Raw genomic sequence first — 21,083 nt, forward strand, 5'->3', positions numbered from 1 at the left:
CTCACCCTAAGGATCAGATGACCAAATACTAGACTGTCGCAAGGAATTTAGGGACCCTAGGGCCAAATCATTCATCAGCCTAGTGGGATTAGGGTTTTTGATTGGGGTCATTATGACTCCCAAACCCTTATCTTGTTCAAAGATATTCTTGATCAGGAAATACCGTAAACTGGTGAGAGATTTAGTCTCTCAAGCTAGGTACTAACACCTATCTCATGCAACAAGGTGCAAGGCCATATGCTCTTGTGTCTAAATCACAAAATAGTACTGCTACACCTTAGACCAAGGTTGGCAAGTTCTTATTACAAATTAGCTTCTCTGATAATTGAGTAGTTGCCCTACTACAACACCCCCTCTTGGGAACTGTCTTGTCAAGTTTAGGGCAGTAGTGAATTGCCAAGAAGTAATTTGACCAACCAAGTTAGGACAACGGGGCTGTCAAAGATTTATTGACCATAATATAAGGAAACCTAGAGTAGTGACAATTTGGGTCAATAGGGTATAAACCCTAACCCAAGGAAAAAGGGGTAAACAAGCAACTCAGCTTACAAAACCCTTGGGATCTTGCCAAGTCGCGATTGATCCAGGATCGAATGCTAGAAGTATTCGGGGAGAAGGAATCACACCTTAGTTATTGGCCGTACGGACGACCACTGGAATGCTCGTGATTGTACACTTAGGTGCACTATTTGTACTTCTTTGCTCAAGGAACTAATTAAGGAAGAATAACTAATGCTTCAGGTTAAAGAGCCTGGAGGGAGAGGTAGTTTCAGTGACCTCCGACTATCTGCCTGACCCTATCCAACAAGGGGGTTGTTAGCTGCGTCGGGTACATGGATCGAACCCGCTGCAAGAGGTCTCTCCGTGGGTGCTACTTGGAGCAAGAGGATACTTGGGTGCTAGGGGAGGCTCTGGCCATAAATTCCTTGCCTCTGGATCCTGTACAAGAGGCCGATGTGACTCAAGATGGGATCTCAAGGCCCACATACTAGTCAACGGGTGAAACTTGAAATAGCGATCCTTGAGGATTGCTAGAATAGCCTTTGGGCAGGTTATTTGATGTATTCCAAAGACTGATAAATAAAGATCAAATGTTGAAAAAGGAAATTGCTTGACATTGTTTTTCCGTGTCATTGCCTAAGTTACGTGAAGGAACCACTGATTAATTGGTTAATTAAGGAAGCTGTTTTTTCTTGTCAAACTAAATGTGGTAGGTAATTAGATAACTAAGTAACCCGAGGAAAGTTCGGTGGACATGATTCAAGGTCCATCCTACGGAAGGGTGGTCTCAGTTGGCTGAGAACTTTTCTCAAAGGAAATTGATAGTGAGATAACAGTGACCTAGAATCTATAGAGCTAGAGTCCTGATTTATGCTATTTTAGGGGAACGGAATGGGACTATGCCTTACGGGTAAAGAGGTCAAGCTTCGCATCCCTCTCCTTTCCCATTCTCCTTGAACCAAGTGCAATATAAATCCACTTTGACCCTGATGTTTCTGCGCAAAGTGGTTCATCTGGGACTCGATGCTAGCTATCTCCTAGGAACTTGGCTATTAGGAAAACCCTGATTCAGGTTGGTCCTAAGTGGGAATGGCCAAATTCTTCCACTTCGTGGGTAGACTTGGGAAGACCTTAATCAGAAACCCCGTGACATTCCTTGTGAGTGCCAGGTGATGCTTTCTAGACTCTCTTCTCGATGGGCTGCTAAGATGTGTCCTAGTAGGGATAGGGGGACACGTTACAAGGTATGGAGTGCAGAGTCAAGATCGGTATTTGAGTTTCTAGATTATGCTCAGGTAAGTCTATGGAAATTGGCTCATTTAGTTCTTCAACCCATAGCTTAAGCTCCTACCATAGTGTTGCGTGATCCCTAAGCACGTTGCCTAAGCTTAGAGTTATCGGAGAGGTCACTAGTGTATTGAGGAGGTTGCTAGTTACTTGCCTCTCTTCTAGGTCTATGGTTCTCCGCCAATGGCCTTGATTATTTTGCCAGCTTGAGGCGGTTAGACTTTGTCCAGGTGGTTGAGCTTGTGGTTCCATTTCCTCCCTTGGTTTTGGTTGTGGGGGAGAGATTGGGGTGCCTATGCTTGAGAGATCGTCAATCGTGTTCTCTAGTATGAGCTCATCGTCCTTTAGGTGCTCATGGGCCTCCCTTACCCATTCTTTCACCTCCTTAATGGCTTCGAGTTGGCACTTCCACTTAGGGTACTCCCCAACCTTAGCACATTCCCTTTTAGTCATTTAAGGTGTCGACATCTCTTTTTCTGCGCCAATGGCTTTCCCTCCAACTGGCAAAGTCGTGGCACTTTCGGTTTTGAGGGTGACCTTAGCATCTAGTCTCCTCTTCCTTTGTTTGTTGCTCCTCTTTCCAACTGAGGTTGCGTCAAGGTTGCTAGGACTTGACAATGATATGCCGGCTTGCTTCGTTTGTGCACGGGTCATGACATGCAACGAGATAGATGTGGCCTCCCCGTTGAGTGTCTCGACACCGAACAACCCCAATGGAACTGATGGCTCATTTGCCGAACTAAAGGATAGTCTCCGCCTAGGGCAGTCAACAAAGAGTGAGTGATTCCACACTCAGCGCATCTCAGGTCAGTCTTATCTTTGTTTACTTGTTTCCTCTTGAGGTAGCGCGAAGAAAAATGTCCTGGGTGACTACAACTCCAACACACGATTGATTCTTGGGTTTGCCCTCCTAGGCCTTTGCCTCTTCCTCTACCCAATGCCATCACTTGTATTGGTTGAAAGTCCATGAGGATAGCATTGCCTTCCTCATCGTACGACACGTATGTGTTTATATAAGCCTCATCGTTGCTCGTTCACATAGTGGATTGGAGTGTCACTCAGTGGATGGGCCACATAGGGTCTAGGTGGTCTAGGGATACATGTATGATTTATTTCCATCCCAAGGATGGTTGGTTTAGCGTCATTTGGTGTCAAAAGAGCCAATGGGGCTTTCCTTCCAAGGACGTTCGGTGGCTTGTTCGCAAAGTGGGGTTGACTGTAAAGTTGTGGGTATGGGAGCCTCTGAGGTGATCGACAATGCATGGTGTCATACCACAATTAGCACAAGGTTGAGACCTAGGGTCCTAACACTCAGCTGGCAAGTGGTTTCCGCCGCAATACACACATTGGATATGTGGACGCATTGGTTGTCTCATCATCTCCTATAGTTTGGCTATGTCCATCCTAATCTCTACTAACTCTTGTCTTGACTCACTGCCCTTCCCTTTGTCCTGAGTGCTTGAGTCTATTCTCTCACTCAGTGTTGAGGCTCTCTTGGAACTCCTAGCACCAGACTCTTCCTGATTCATGCCTCTGGAGCCTCTTTCCTTGAACTGGTCATCCACTCTAATAGCTTCTTCAAAGACCCTTGCTAGTGCATCTCATTGCCAGCTTGAGTTTTTAGCCAAGGCTTTGTAGAGCTCCTTGCCTCGTACTTCGTTGATGAATACCGTGGATACTACCCTTTTGGTTGGTCTCTCACCCAGGAGAATTCTCTTGAAGAGGCTCCTTATGTGGGTCACATAATCTTGAATGTCCTCTCTTGTAACGTGTTTGCTTGTCCGCCTGTGGGACACGTCTTAGTAGCCCATCGGGAAGAGGGTCTACAAAGCTCCGCCTGGCACTCGCAAGGAATGTCATAGGGTTTGCGATCTAGGTCCTATCGAGTCTGCCCCAAGCAGAAGTGTCCAGTCACTCCCACTTAGGACCGACCTGAAGTCAGAGTTCCTTTCCTATCAGCAAGATCTCTAGGAAGTAGTTAGCGTCGAGCTCCAGATGAACCACTTTGTGTAGGAACAACAGAGTCGAAGCAGAATCATGCTGTACTTGGTTCATGGAGAATGGGAAATGAGAGAGATGAGAAGCTCAACCTCTCTGCCATAAGGCATAGTCCCATTCCTTTCCCCTAAAATAGCATAAATTGGGATTCTAACTCTATTGATGCTAGGTCTTCATAGTCTCGTTATCTCGTCTTTTGAGAAAAGTTTCCAGCTAACCGGGACCACCCTTCCGTAGAACGGACCCAAGTCATGTCCACTACACTTTCCTCAGTTTGCTTAGTTATCTAATTACCTACCACATTACGTTTGACATGCAAAAGCAGCTTCCTTAATTAATCAATTTAATCACTGGTTCCTTCACATAACTTAGGCATTGACACAAAAACAATCTCAAGCAAGTTTCTTTTTCTCAAATATCAGTTCTTTATTTATCATAATCTTGGAGTACATCAAGTATTATACCCGAAGGCTATCCGAGCAATCTACAGGATTGCTGCTCCAAGTTCCGCCCGTAGACTAGTACACAGGCCTCGAGATCCCATATCGAGTCACGTCGGCCTCTTGTGCGGGATCCGGAGGCAAGGAATTTACAACAAGAGCCTCCCTTGGCACCCAAGCATCCTCCCGCTCCAACCAACACCCATGGAGAGATCTCTCGTGATGGGTTAGGTCCATATACCCAGTGCGGCGAACAAACCCCTTGGATAGGGCCAGGTAGACAATCGGAGGTAACTGTTCTTGCCTCTCCCTCCAAGCTTTTAACCTGAAGCATTAAAATTTTTCCCTTGAATTAGTTCCTTTAGCAAAGGAGATCAAATAATGTACCTAAGTGTACAATCACAAACATTTCGAAAGTTGTTTATACGACCAACTGCTAAGGTGTGATTCTTTTTTCCCAGATGCTCCTAGCATCCGATCCTGGATCTTTTTCCCGGATGCTCCCAACATCCGATCTTGGATTATTTGTGACTTGGCGAGATCCCAATAATCTTAAACAAGATCATGCAAGCAAATGTTCTTGGTAAGTTAACTTATTTTGACTTGCTCTTTTCCTTGGGTTTTACGTTATGGTGTCTTAACCCTAACTCAAGCGTTAACTGGTCAACCAAGGCAATGGACATGCCTTATTCGCAACCCAACCAAGGGTCTTTTATTCATCCAATTCTCTACCATCTCTCTCTAACCAAGTTCAGTTAACACACTTGGCAACGCAAGAATTTCCATCTAGGCCTTTAGGATATAGTCTAGATGCATGGGTTCCTTCCATTTCTCGTAGTGCGGTACTATGCAGAATTTTCCAATCAAACTTACGCATCATGCACATGGTGTGTTTAATATATTTATACATCCTAAACGACCTTTAACTCTCTTCATACTTGGCAATGAATACTTATTCCTAATGCACCGGATCTTATGTGACTGGCATGTATGAAAGTCTAGGTTTCTATCCATCGGTACAATTGCATCCTATGAATGGAAACTAACATCTGCGAAGCATGAATTCTAGATGACTATTCATGCACTGAACTGGTTTAAAAACTATTATTTTATGTGAAATAATGCAAAAACCTTATCATTCTATGTGTGTAAAAGCTATCATTCTATGCACATAAACTTTGCGAGCTTCATGCTCTATCGTTTCATGCATGCAACCTATCACTTGGATTTTAAACAAAATCCTAAGGCTCGTTCTTGTTCCATGCATATATCTACCCCTTTATTTCTTCTTCTTGAAATAATATGGAATATGCTTAACCAAGATTAATTATGAAGCCTAAGATATCAAAAGAACCTAGGTTTGATTCGTGATCGTAGGGGTATTTGTTGCGTTGCTCGCTAAGCTCGCCTCTCCCGCATTACTGGTACCATTGGTAGCTTTGGCACTTACACTTCCCGCAACTCTCTTTTTGGGAGCCATTTACCATGCGGAGTTCGGATAGTCCTAACCTTAACGGACCTTCAAGATGACAAGCTTGGGAAAGGAAAGGTCATGAGAAGGTGACCTTCGCTGATGAGGGGGCTTGAAAGCTGGCTTCTCGAACATAGCCCTTGACACCTTCTCTACTCACCAACTCTTTCTCTCTCTCTCTCTCTCTCTCTCTCTTCTTCTTCTTCTTCTCCTCTTCTCCTTCTCTCTCTCCCTCTTCTTCTTATTTTCTTCTCTCCTTCTCCTACTTTCTCTCTCCCTCTTCTTCTTCTTGTTCTCTTCTTCTCCTCGTTGTCCTACTCTCTCTCTCCCTCTTCTCCTTCTTCTCCACTTCTTCTTCTCCTTCTCTCTCTCCCTCTCCCTCTCCTTCTCTTCTTCTCTCTCTCACTTCTTCACCTTCTTCTTCTTTTTCTCTTTTTCTCCTTCCCTCTCTCTCCCGTACACGGATGAAGACCATATCACCTTCGACGAAGGATCTATCTTGCCGTTTCAAGTCAACATAAGCCTTCTGTCTATCCTTGGTAGCTTGAATGTCTTGTCTTATTGATTTGATTTGATCGTCCATGTCTTCCACCATCTGTCTTGAAGCTTCTACCCTCAAAGTTGGGTCTGAGAAGTTCAAAGGGGTACAACAATCATGCCCATACAATGCTTGAAAAGGGGTCATCTGAATACTCTGTTGGTAAGAGGCATTGTAGGTAAACTCAAACAGTGGAAAATATTGAATCCACTTTTCGGGTTCGCGACAGTAGTATGCCCTAAGCATATCTTCAATGACTTGATTGACTCGTTCTGTTTGACCATCAGTTTGGGGATGGTAAGCTGTACTGAAACATATTTGAGTTCCAATAGCCTCAAAGATAGCCCTCCAGAAGTGTGATGTGAATAAAGAGTCACGAGCATAATGATTATTCTAGGTAACCCATGCAGTTTGAATATTTCCTTGATGAATAATCTTGCGATGTTTGAAGCTTTATAGTTTGTCTTGACAGGGATGAGATGTGTGACCTTGGTGAGTATATCTACTACAACCATAATAGAGTTATATCCTCCCTGAACTTGGGGTAGGCCAACAATGAAGTCCATACTAATGAATTCCCATTTCATTTGTGGAATGCCAAGTGGCTGCAATTTCCCAAGCATTTTGACATGTTCTACCTTAATGCGTTGACAAGACAAACATTCGGTGACATATTTGAGAACGTCACCCTTGAGCCTTTCCTGATAGTAGCTCTTTCTGACTGCATTAAGAGTCTTGGCATAACCAGGATGTCCTGAGAAAGGGGAGTCATGGGCTTCCAAAAGTATCTTCTGCTTGAGAGTTTGGCTTGCAGGGATATATAATCTTGTCCTAAAGTAGACAAGTCCACTACTGACAGAGAATTATTGATACTTCATCTTTAGGTTTGGGTCTTGATCCTTGATGGGGATCTCCTTAGCATTTTCTGATAGAGTGGGTCATGATATGCCCCTTCTTTTGCTGGATCAAGAATCGGGTTGTTTGGCATTGATACCTTTGTGGCTAGAGACCTTGCCGTTGATGGATCTTGCAAAATAAGAGAATTTAGAAATGCCTTGCGACTTAGTGCATCGGCAACTACATTTTCTTTTCCAGGCCTATATTTGATTTCAAAATCATATTCTTCCAGCACTTCGATCCATTGGCGTTACCTCATATTGAGCTCATTTTGGGTGAAGATCCATTTAAGACTCTTGTGGTCCGTCACTAAGGAATTTTTTATACCTAGCAAGTAATGTCTCCAAAGTTTGAGAAGGAACTTCTCTTGAACCACTGCTATACTTAGTGCAGGAGTTGGACTTGGAACCTGCGCTTGGGGTTGCGTTTGGACGATAAGATTCTTTATCTTAACATCTTATCAAACGTTCCCCATATTGCATTAATACGACTAGCACAGCTTTTAGCCAAGGGATTTAATCACTTAACATCTTAGCTAACATTTACAATCAAGATAGACAATTGTAAAAAGTATTATTTATCATTGAGGGCATAACCCTTTGAGTACATTTATTTTGGATAAGTAGGACAAGCTGATTGATACATGAGTTTGGGAAAAATAGGATTGTGTTACAATCGGCCACAGGGACGAAATAATAATACAGAGTAGGGTCATGGATTTTCAGGAAACGATAAGTCATAGGAAGCCTGGAATATCCCTTCCTTTGATACCCGTTCTTCTCATAGCACCTAACACTTTGATCTTGTCAGCAGAGATCACCCGGGTTACTTCTTCATAGACGTACTTGTTCTGCTTGACTTGCCGACTGCTAACATGAAAAGTTGCATTTGAGTGAGCTTCGACAAAGATGAGCAGCTTCACGATCTTTAAATCCTCCGTCCACTTGATTCTCTTCAAGTTGGTCTAAAGATACGCGAGTCGATGGGCTGCTATGTAGTATATTCTTGAATCTCCCGTCCATCTCCGCTCCGCATACAGAGGTGAAGGATTATAGATGCGGTCCAAAATATTCATCATGCCAAGCCTTTGGAGATAATTCGAAGCACTCATTGCAGTCATGAAAATGACCTGGAACACCAAGAACTTGCTCCATGCTTCGTGACTCTGCAACCCAGCATCCATACGTGAGTAAAGAAATGTCTTCAATAGAAAATACTGCTTTGTTCTACTCATCTTCACCTATTAATCCCCTTACTCCGTTTATTTTCCTCAATTAAGTTCCCCTTGTAATCCTTAGATCCCGTTGGTTTGCTCTGATACCAATTGTAACATGTCTGCTTGTCCACTTGTCCGCTTGTCCGCCTGGTACTCGCAAGGAATGTCATAGGGTTTGTGATCTAGGTTCTCCCGAGTCTGCCCCGAGCGGAAGTGTCCGGCCACTTCCACTTAGGACTGACCTGAAGTCAGAGTTCCTTTCCTATCAGCAAGGTCTCTAGGAAGTAGCTAGCATCCAGCTCCAGATGAACCACTTTGCATAGGAACAACAGAGTCGAAGCGGACTCATGCTGTACTTGGTTCATGGAGAATGGAAAATGAGAGGGATGCGAAGCTCAACCTCTTTGCCATAAGGCATAGTCCCATTCCTTTCCCCTAAAACAACATAAATCGGGATTCTAACTCTACTGATGCTAGGTCTTCATAGTCTCGTTATCTCATTTTTTGAGAAAAATTCCCAGCTAACCGGGACCACCCTTTCGTAGGATGGACCCAAGTCACGTCCACTGCACTTTCCTCAGTTTTCTTAGTTATCCAATTACCTACCACATTACGTTTGACATGCAAAAGCAGCTTCCTTAATTAATCAATTTAATCACTGGTTCCTTCACGTAACTTAGACACTGACACAAAAACAATGTCAAGCAAGTTCCTTTTTTTCAAATATCAGCTCTTTATTTATCATAATCCTGGAGTCCATCAAGTATTATGCTCGAAGGCTATCCCAGCAATCTAAAGGATTGCTGTCGTAGATTAGTACATGGGCCTCGAGATCCCATCTCGAGTCATGTCAGCCTCTTGTGCAGAATATGGAGGCAAGGAATTTATAGCCAGAGCCTCCCTTGGCACCCAAGCGTCCTCCCGCTCCAACCACCACCCACGGAGAGACCTCTCGTGGCGGGCTAGGCTAACAGTCGGAGGTAACTGTTATTGCCTCTCCCTCCAGGCTTTTAACCTAAAGCATTAAATGTTTTCCCTTGAATTAGTTCCTTGAGAAAAGGAGATCAAATAATGTACCTAAGTGTATACAATCACGAACAATTTGGAAGCCGTTTGTACGACCAACTGCTAAGGTGTGATTCCTTTTTTCCGGATGCTCCCAACATCCGATCTTGGATCTTTTTTCGGGATGCTCCCAATATCCGATCGTGGATCGTTCGCGAATTGGCAAGATCCTAATAATCTTAAACAAGATCATGCAAGCAAATGTTCTTGGTAAGTTAACTTATTTTGACTTGCTCTTCCCTTGGGTTTTACCTTACGGTGTCTTAACCCTAACTCAAGCGTTAACTGGTCAACCAAGGCAATGGACATACCTTATTCGCAACCCAACCAAGGGTCTCTTATTCATCCAGTTCTCTACTCATCTCCCTCTAACCAAGTTCACTTAACACACTTGGCAACACAAGACTTTCCATCTAGGCCTTCAGGATACAGTCTAGATGCATGTTTTCCTTCCATTTCTCTTAGTATGGTACTATGCATAATTTTCCAATCAAACTTACCCATCATGCATGTGGTGCATTTAATATATTTGTACATCATAAATGACCTTTAACTCTCTTCATACCTAGCAACGAATACTTATTCCTAATGCACTGGATCTCATGTGACTTGCGTGTATGAAAGTCTGGGTTTCTATCCATCCGTACAATTGCATCCTATGAACGGAAACTAATATTTCATGTGTTTATTTTAATCATGATTGCAAAGCATAAATTCTAGATGACTATTCATGCACTGAACTGGTTTAAAAACTATTATTTTATGTGAAATAATGCAAAAACCTTATCATTCTATGTGTGTAAAAGCTATCATTCTATGCACATAAACTTATGCGAGCTTCATACTCTACCATTTCATGCATGCAGCCTATCACTTGGAGTAAAAATAAAATCCTAAGGCTCGTTCTTGTTCCATGCATGTAACTACCCATTTATTTCTTTTTCTTGAAATAATACGGAATATGCTTAACCAAGATTAATTATAAAGCCTAGGATATCAAAAGAACCTGGGTAGGGACATTTGTTGTGTTGGTCGCTCCGCTCACCTCCCCTGCATTACTGGTACCATTGGTATCTTTGGCACTTACACTTCTTGCAACTCTCCTTTTCGGAGCCATTTACCACATAGAGTTTGGATAGTCCTGACCTTAATGGGCCTTCAAGATGATAGGCTTGGGAAAGGAAAGGTTGTGAGAAGGTGACCTTCGCCGATGAGGGGCTTGAAAGGTTGCTTCTCAAACACAACCCTCGACACCTTCTCTACTCACCAACTCTCTCTCTCTCTCTCTCTCTCTCTCTCTTCTTCTTCTTCTTCTTCTCCTCTTCTCCTTCTCTCTCTCTCTCCCTCTTCTTCTTCTTTTGTTCTCTCGTTCTCCTACTTTCTCTCTCCCTCTTCTTCTTCTTCTTCTCTTCTTCTTCTCCTTCTCCTACTGTCTAGCACAATAGAAACGAGTCATAGACGCACATGTTAGACACACAAAGTCGGACGCGTCTATCATTGCGTCTATATGCGCGTGTAAAAGAGCATGTAAATAGACACAAATTTTGTGTCTATATATCCGTGCAGATAAACGCGATCTAGACTCAAATATAGACGCATTTTCAGACGCGTAATTATTAAACCACTTGAAATTGGACTTAATATTTTTAAAAAAATAGAGTTAATAATTATTTTTGCATTGCTCTCTAATGGCAATTCCTCCAGTTGACAAGCCTGATATAATTAATTAGCGGCAAGCGACACAAACCTTATTATAGAATTAGTAGCAAGCATTGCATGTATCTCGTAATTTCTCTACTTGAAAAATATAAAAAATACTTATTTTTTATTATAAAAAATTCAATTTAGCTTTAAACTTGACTATTGATTCTTGAGTATGCACATGTGCGTATGATATTTTCCATAGAATTAAGAATACACATTGAATCATTAAGTGAATTAAGTATGTTAGAGTGAATGATCCATCTCATCTTCAATGAGATCAGCCCTTGCTAAACTATCTACTTCTAGGTCTATGTTACCAAGAGGTAACGAAACAAATAAGTCTATCCCACTATCACATGTATTGCTATATTTCTCAATAACTTCATTATCATCAACCACATTATTGTCCTCTTCTGCGTTTCCTTGAACATCCTCGCGAGGTTCATCTTGTACTATATCACACATATCATCCATTATGGTGTCATCATGTACATCATCATTAATTGTTGGATTGTCATCTGCTATCTCTATGTCGGTAATATTACCATATATTGGTTTTGAACGATTTGATATAGGGATGACATACCACCATCAGTCATTGTTTACCATTGGATGATACACAACCTGTATTTGAAAAAAAAAAGCAAAAAATTAAATACTTATTATAATGTGTATATGTATCACATGTATACATATAAAACAATTAGCTTTTACATATATACCTGCTCGCATTGTTGAGGTAGTACTAATGTGTCATTCTTGTTTTGGTGAAATTTCGTAAAGTCAATGATTACAATACCACTTGGATAATGTTTGATTGTGCAATGCTCACCATTTGTTATCACTTCTTTAAACCACTTCACATTTAGTACATATATAAAGAATCGTGTGAATTCAAGCTTCAGAATATCTTGGATCAAGCCACAATAACCTTCCATGGTACCATTGGCATCCTCAAAGTGAGCAAAAACACCACAATCTTGGGTATTTCTCTTTTCATCTATATGTTGAGTTCGAAGATGTTTACCCTCACACCAAATAGCATTGAATAACGTACACTAGTAGTAAAAGATTAAGATCAAACATGTCAATTTATTATATAAAATATAACTAGAAACAAATTAATTGATAGTATATCTCACCTTTGATAAGCAACCTTATGTGTATTCCCACTCTTCTTGAGATATATTAATTCCCTCCTCTTTTTCCATTCTTTCCATTTTCTCATGTAACCAATCTATATCAATATGATGTGGGAGCGCATTTAGATGATCTGAAAATGAGACATTACGTCTATATCTGGTGCGAAATGCTTGTCTTTCGCTTTTTCTTCTTACCCTTGCTTCATTATATAGTGTCACCCATTTGCTCATTACATCACTATTGAGGATACAAAAACTATTTAACTTACGAAGTTCTTCTTTTGTTAGCACTTTACTCATTCCTTTTCCTTGAGGTATTATAGAGGTCATCCTCAAGTATTCATCGTCTTTCCATAGTCGTGGTTGAGAGGGGTCCACTTCAGTAAGATATTCAGAGATATAAACAAGGGATTATTGCACTAACCAACCCTCAGCCATGCTTCCCTCACGCCGTGCTTTTTGCCTCACAAAATCTTTCAAGGTTTTTATGAAGCGCTCAAGAAAAAATATCCACCTTGCATGAATTGCCCCACAAAGTGCAATCTCATCAATCAAATGTACGAGTAAATGTAATTGAGTAGTCAAAATGGAGTGATGAAAAATTTCCTCCACCAAACAAACCACCTCAACAGATAATACTCGAGCATCTTGCAATGTGTTTGGATCAATTTCCTTCGAGCTCGCGTATTTGTCAGGATGTATTTGACAATTGTTTATTTTTGTGTAGAAATTCAAAGAGGTTCACTACATGATGTATGCAATATATAATGAAAAAATACAATGTATACACACCTCACAAGCTCTCCCATCTTGTAAATGATATCACGTACATCTTTGGATACATAATGGATACACAATGGGATATTTTCAATTCTTGTGCCTTCACATCCATTGTGTTTTTCCCAAATGCACAATTTGATGTACGGAAGGGAAAAAAAAAAAAAAACTAAAGAGCATGTTTTTTTTTTCCAATTTTGTGCTTCGCGTCTATTTGCACGTCTAAATTGCAAAAAATGCGCGTCTATACTCACGTCTAGAATGCAGAGTACATGCGCCCATAGAAGCACTATGTAATTTAAATTAATAAAAAGAAAATAAATATCTTTTAAAAAAAATGAGATTTTTGGTTTTGCGGTCGCGCCTACTGGCGCATGTAAAAGCGTGTCGATGCACGTGCCTACGTGCCCGTCTAATCTTCCATGTAGACGCGCTTGTAGATGCACAAAAGAAATTAAATAAATAATAATTTTGGTTTAAGTTTGTGAGTTTATTTATGCGTGTATATGTGCATCTAAAGCGCGTCTATTGGTGCGTGTGAATTTCCTTATACACGTGACTATAGACGCGAAATGATACACCGCATTTAGACGGGCTTATAGACGCGCCCGTAAAATTTTGTCTCAATTCAAAAATCATGTCTAAGAGCGCGTCTAAGAGGCCTTTTTGTTGTAGTCTCTCTTCCTCTTCTCCTTCTTCTCCACTTCTTTTTCTCCTTCTCTCTCTACCTCTTCTCTACTTCTCTCTCTCTCTTCTTTCTCTTCTTCTTCTTTTTCTCTTCTTCTCCTTCCCTCTCTCTCCCTCTTCTTCTTCTTTTCTTCTCTCCTTCTCCTACTTTCTCTCTCCCTCTTCTTCTCCTCCTCCTACTCTCTCTCTCCCTCTTCTCATTCTTCTCCAGTTCTTCTTCTCCTTCTCTCTCTCCCTCTCCTTCTCTTCTTCTTTCTCTCTCTTCTTCCTCTTCTTCTTCCTCTTCTTCTTCTTTTTCTCTTCTTCTCCTTCCCTCTCTCCCTCTCCTTCTCTTCTCCTCTCCCTCTCTTCTTCACTGATCACGAGGGGGGGGGGGGGGGGGCACAGCTGCCTGGCGAACGAGGAGGAGGGGGGGAGTTTTGTGATGGAAGCCTAGGGGGGGCCCAATTGCCGCAACCGAGGGGCTAGGAAGGTGACGAGCATGGGGGGGGGAAGGACATGCCTATGGACGAGCTGGAGGGGGGGCACATTGTGCAGGTGAGGGAGGGGGGGGGATCCCCTTTATAGGAGGGGGAGGAGGGTGGTATGGCTGCCACCGCTCCCACCTGGGGGGTTGCATGCCCCCCCTAATTACTTCACTTCACTCCCTCTCTCTCTCTCCCCGACGTGCTGTTAGCGCGGAGAGAGAGAGGAAAAAAATTGCACTAAAGTTAATAATAATTAAAAAGAAAAAATTAAGGGGGGGAGTTCTTATGGGGGGAGGCATGGGAATATTACATCTCTCTCTTTCTGCTTGACATTCATAAGCCGCACTAATAGGTTATTGGAGTACCCAGGTTTAGAAAATCTCTTAATGAATAGTTTTTTCAATCCATTGAGATCAACAAGCTCTGCAGCATCCAGACTTGTGTACTAGAATCGACCCTTATTGCCTAAGCATAGCCCAAAGGCTTGGGAGCATTGCGGAGGATTAGTGAGGCCGTTGGCTTCACAGACCTGCTCAAATTGCTCCACGAAGCTGTATGAGTCATTGGTAGCTTTATTTGTCCAGCTGCTTTGCTACCATAGGGATTTTTGATTGACTCTTAGAGCCTTGGTTGACTCCCAACCCCATCAATAGCGATGTTACCAATATTGAAACGCTTTGTTTTGTGGCCCTGCTATCTAGGAACCGCTTTATCAAGAGCTCGCTCAGTGTGAGATCTCCTTCCAGCACTCTCTAACTCTCTGATCGATTCCTGCCCGCTAAGGCTAGCGCTCTCTGGATCTCTTGCATTTCTAAGCTCTTGCACAAGTTCTTGGTTTGCTGATCCTGGTTGTATGTAGCCAAGCCTTGCAGAGCCCTATGGGCCAGTTTTCTCTCTTCCTCTAGGTCTGCTATGATGTCCTCTACCAGCCTACTGTGGTGTTCTAGCCGGTTTTGAGCGTCATATTGATTCACTAAATGTTGAAAAACCTTAGGAAAGTCTCCTAGGTTAAGCTCTTCATTGCCTCTATGACTTCCATGCCTAGAATTTCCTATTCTGCCAAGTTGTTGATCAAGTTGATAAGGCTAGGGAGATCCACTTTCATGGCATTGTTTGTCGTTGTTGTGTTCAGATTGTTGGCCGTGTTCTCGGCTTGGTTCTACCTTTGGGGATTCGATATCCCTTCTATATCTTTGAGTCTTCTCTTATGGGTGGGTTCCTTCAAGTCCTTAGGTCTAGGTGTGTTCCTTGTTACTTACAATCAACTCTCAACTTACTCTCACTCTGTGTGTGGGTGTGCGTGTGTGCTCTTTTCTATGCATTGTGTGAAATCAGGCTTTTAGCTTTCCTTAATTGAGCTTGAGTGGTGGAATTCAGAGTGAGTGAAAATAACAAAGTGCGCCTAGCTCCGGTGCTCTTGTCCATGGGTTGGCTTGATAGGGTCGTGGGTTTAGTTCTTGCGCTATTTTTTTCAGCTCGGTCCAAGTCGATTTGGGGTCTTACAATCAGCCCACAACATCAAACACCCTTTCAGACCGTTCGATCAGAATCTCTAGGTTTGTAACTACGTGTGAGGCATTTAGTGGGTTCTTTGAGTGCGGTTCACACTTCTCGTTAGTCGAGGTTCATCAAATTCCCAAGTTTCCTTCTTAGGCTATGTCTGATTTACTAGTGTCTGATTCTAGGGATCAGACAAGTTTGGGTCCGATTGTCACAATCAGCCAAGTCCCTGTCCGATCGGATAGCTAGAGTTGGTTCGATTCTTGCGGTCCGATTTTCGTGCGCCTGATTTTGGGAGTTTGATCCTAGGAATCGGACGTCCGATTTGACAAGTGTCTGATTTTGGGGTGTCTGATTCTGGATGGTCTGATTAAGAAATCGAACAAGATGGGTTGGTTTGACTCTGTGGTCCGATTGTCACGATCGGATGGTCCTAGTCCAAGTGGTCCGATTATGGATTGGTCTGATTTTTGTATGTCTGATTTTCATCCGACATTCTAGGAATTGGAAGTGTAATTATGGGGTGTCTGATTTACAAAATCGAACAGGGTGTCCGATCGGACCAGGTGGGCTTGTCCAAGTGGTCCAATTCTAGTAGGAAGTCCACTTCTGGCTATGTGTTCACCTATACTGGAGGTGTTGTTTTATAAATGTCCAGGGTGCAAAAATGCACGGCCCTTTCTACTACATAGGTCGAGTATGTGTTAGCCACTGAGGCTTGCAAGGAGGCCATTTGGTTGGGTTGTTTGGTTATTGATCTTGGTATTGATGCTATCCGTACCCTGCATTCGGATCTAATGAGTGTTATTTAGTTGATTCGGGCTTCCATGCTGTAACGTGTCCACTAGTATCATCCAAGACACGTCTTAGCAGTCCATCGAAAATGATGTCTAGAAAGCTCCACCCAGTACTCCCATGGAATGTTACGGGGTTTGCGATCTAGGGTTTTCCGCGTCTGCCACGTTGCGGAAGTATTCCGGCCGTTCCCACTTAGGATCAACCTGAATTAGGGTTTTCCTGATTGGGCATTTCCTAACAGCAACTAACGTCGGACCCAAGCTAACTACTTTACGTAGAAATGCCAGGTCCGAAGCAAATTCATGCTGCACTTGGTTCAAGGAGAATGGGAAACGAGAGGGATGCAAAGCTCAACCTCTCTGCCATAAGGCATAGTCCCATTCCGTTCCGTAAATTGGGTTAAAACATAACTCTAGGTCAACGCTTTTGTTGTTCGTGTCCTTTGACAATCATCCCACTGTTCCTCGTGATTTGAGAAAAGTTCCCGGCCAACCGGGACCATCCATCCGTAGGATGGACCCATGGCCCATCCTCTACACTTTCCTCGGGTTGTTTTAGTTATTTAATTATCTAACACATTAGTTGGACATGTAACAACCAGCTTCTTTAATTAACCCGTTAGGCACTGGTTCCTTTACGTAATCTTATCACTTGACATAGAAAAACAATATCAGGCAAGTTCTTTATTAACAAGTCATCACATTTATCTTTGAAATACAAAGAGTTCTCCCCGTAGGCTTATCCACAGTCCGCCCGAAGGCTATCCAGCAATCCACAGGGATCACTATTCCAAGTTTCCGCCCGTAGACTAGTATGCGGGCCTCGAGATCCAATCCCGAGTCACGTTAGCCTCTTGTGTAGGACCTGGAAAGCAAGGGATTTATGGCCAGAGCCCCCCCCGGCACCCAAGCGTCCTCCTGCTCCAAGTAGCGCTCAACGGAGAGACCTCTCGCGACGGGTTCAGTCCACGTTCCCGGCGTGGTCAACAACCCCCTTGGTTAGGGTCAGGCAGGCAATCGGGGGTAACTGAAGTTGCCTCTCCCTTCAGGCCTTCAGCCTGAAGTATAGATATTCATTTATCTTTTAATTCATTGGTCAAACAAGTCAAACAGTGCTCTAAAATTTGTAGCAAGCACAAACATTTCCATTGATCGTTTTTATTGGCAAATTGCTAAGGAATGAATCCTTTCTTTCGAATGCATCCAACATTCGATCCGGGATGACTTGCAACTTGGCAAGATCCCCTATATCCTATTAACCCAACTTGGTCAAACCTTAAGGTTCATTGGGTACTTCAGTTTCTTGGTTTTTAATCTTCAGTTAATCTTCTGTATTTAAGAAGGATATCAAAGTACACATCCTCTTGCAAGAGATCTTGCATAAGGATCCACCACCCTCATTGCAAGAATTTGGCCTTTCTTCTTGTGATCCAATCACAAGACCATATGACTCCATACTTGCTGCGCAAGTCCCGCATCGTACTATGCGATAATGGAGTCACGAAACAATCCGTTTCAGTTTCTTTAAGATGACATTGTTAGACCTGGGGTTTCCTAGCTTTATTTTTGTAAGAATCTCAAGGACAAACCCTAGTTCCTTTTACGTTTACAATTTACTGACCCTACATTTAGGGAATGTGGGCAAGTATTTAAGGTATAAACGTTTCTTGGAATTTAACTCATTCCCAACGAATATTTCGTAGCATAGGTATTTTAAAGTTTATATTAATTTGGTTAACTCTAGAAGGTAATTTCGAGATTACTTCCGCATGATTTGTTATTTACGTGTCAATTGACTTTTCAATCCTATACTTTATTGATTTGAGGTTAGGTTAATTCCAACTAATCTTTCCTTTTCTTTGTGAACAAAACTCATGCTAAATAAGCAACCTTTTTCTTGCTAAGTTATGCAGTTAGCAACGATAATTTCATAGAGTTTATGCATCGTAGGAATCCTTTCATGATTTGCACTTTCCATGATGATTCATTGTAAAAAGAATACGGGTTAATAGTGCGAGATGCAGTTTTATAGCTTTATGCTTAACCGAAGTATACTACTTTAATGGGTAATAATCTAGCTCATAATTCATTTCAATGCATAAAGCTATTTGGAAAAAAATACGTTTATACTTTATTTATTTTGCATGTTCCATTAGATGTATTAATGACTAAATTCCTTCGTTGTGAATAACTAGGAGAAATTATATCCTATTTCTAACAACTAACCTTGCATGATTAAATTACAACGATATAAAATAAAAAATAAGAAGGAAAAACCTGGGTTTGGGGTGAGATATCCACATGGATACCGGGAGATGACCCTCCCGCGGTTGTGCCTTGGACTTTCTTAGGAGGCATTGCAATTGTAGTCATCCCGATGTGGAAGCAGCTTTACAACTCTTCTTTGGAATTCATCGTTGCTCCCCTTGCACCGTCCGTCGAAAGTAGTTTTTTTGGAAGGCTTCCTCCTTGAAGTCGGGAATTCGAAAGGGTGTTTCAGAATCTTTTGCCGATAGGACCTTTAACACTCTTCTTTTCTTTTACAAGTGAGGAAAAAGGAACAAAAAGCCCAAGGTATTTTGCATAGAGCAAGGCACGGCCTAAGGGTTTTAACGATGGGAGAAATGGGGAGTAATTCCTAAGTCCAAGAGAAAGGGCTTAAGGAATTTTATTAAGCACGGGGGTTTTCAATCTGTCACGGACAGAGGCTTAAGGGTTTAGACACAGGGTTTCACCACCCATGAAAGAAGGGCAATTAATGCTTTAGACATGGGGGGGGGGGTGAAAGGTTTTCGAAAGGCAAAATAAGGGGTGAAAGGGGTTTATACGGCCCAAGACAAAGGATTATTGATTTTAGCACCGGGGGGGAGGGTAGGGAGAATTTGGTGAGCCAAGAAGGGGATGAAAGGCCCTTAAAATAATTAAAATGGGGGGGGGGGGGTAGGGAGAATTTGCATTTAACAAAAAAGGGCCTTGGGAAGTTTTGGGCCATGGGGGTGAAAGGGCTCAAGGGTTTTTAAAACCCAGAAGGGGGGGGGGGGGGGGGTGAAAGGGGGTTTAACTAGCCCCCCCCCTTAGAAGCTTCTCTTTAGAAGCTTCCATAGTTTCTACATGGCAGGGGGAGAGGATTCAGCGCCGTGTTGGCGACGTCGAACTGGCGGTACTCCTGGGAGGCGACGAGGGCTTGCGGGTGAAGGTGGCGGTGCTGGAAGGTCTAGTAGAGGGTATCACACCCTCACGAAGGAAGAGGCTCACTCCCTCCCTCCTTGCAATTATGGCATATGGCGTTTCTTCCCCCCAAAGCCTCTGGCCCTCTGCAGCGTTTCAGTCGTCCCTCCCTCTTGTATTCTCCTTCTCCTCCCTGTAGCCCTCCCTCCCCTCAATTATATAGGGGAGGGGATAAGGTCCTCCTCACCCTTACGTGTCCGCTTGCATGGCACTACCGCCTGCGTTTCCCCCACCGAGGAGCTTCAGCACGGTTACTATTCCCCTCCCCTTCCAGCACGACAGTCGGCTGGGGAGGGGAGTCGTGCTGGAAGGGGAATAATGAAAATAAAATAAAATTGCATTATCCTAAAAAAATTCTATCTCATTATCCATTACTTGAAAGGGTTAGTTCATGTGAAGAGAAATTTAGAATTTTACATTCTCTCCCCCTTAGAGGAATCGGGATGTCCTCATCTCGAGATAAACTGGGGATATTGATGGTTGAGAGTGCCTTCATTTATCCAAGTGGGATCCTCTTCAGGATAATCTTTCCACTGGACGAGGCATTCTCTCAAGGTTCTGGATCTTAATTGTCTCTCCCTAACATCTAAGATTCTATCAGGCCTTAGTTCAAGGACTCCTTGACTAGGCATTACAATTTGTTGATCGTCAAGTACATGGTTAGGATTAGGTACATACTTTTTCAATAGGCTAATGTGGAATACATTATGAACTTTTAGGTTCTCAGGGAGTTGCAATTTATAAGCATTAGGTCCTAGGCATTTGAGGATCTTGTATGGCCCACAATACCTTGGACTTAGCTTCTTGCAATCTCCTAAGGATAGAGAACTCTTTTTAGGGCGTACGCGAATGAAGATCATGTCTCCTTCTTCGAAGACCCTTTCTTGATGCTTCAAATCCGCGTATGCCTTCTGTCTATCCTTGGCTGCTTGTATGTCCTGTCTTATTGACTTTATTTGGTCATCCATCTCTTCCAACATCTGTCTTGAAGCTTCAACCCTTAAGGTTGGATCAGAAAAGTTTAGGAAACTTTTGCAGTCATGACCATATAATGCTTGGAAAGGGGTCATCTGAATGCTTTGCTGGTAAGAAGCATTATAGGCGAATTTAATCAAAGGCAAGTATTGAATCCACCTCTTCGGCTCTCGACAGCAGTATGCCCTAAGCATATCTCAATGACTTGATTTACTCGCTTTGTTTGGCCATCCGTTTGGGGATGGTAGGCGGTGCTAAAACAGAGTTGAGTTCCAATAGTTTCAAAGATATCTCTCCAGAAGTGTGATGTGAAGAGAGAATCATGGTCACTAATGATTCTTCTGGGTAAACCATGTAGCTTGAATATCTCCTTGATAAACAATCTTGCAATAT

The sequence above is a fragment of the Lygodium microphyllum genome, chromosome 16, assembly GCF_053477565.2.
Source record: "Lygodium microphyllum isolate KBCC chromosome 16, Lygodium_microphyllum_v1.1.10, whole genome shotgun sequence".
Lineage (NCBI taxonomy): Eukaryota > Viridiplantae > Streptophyta > Polypodiopsida > Schizaeales > Lygodiaceae > Lygodium > Lygodium microphyllum.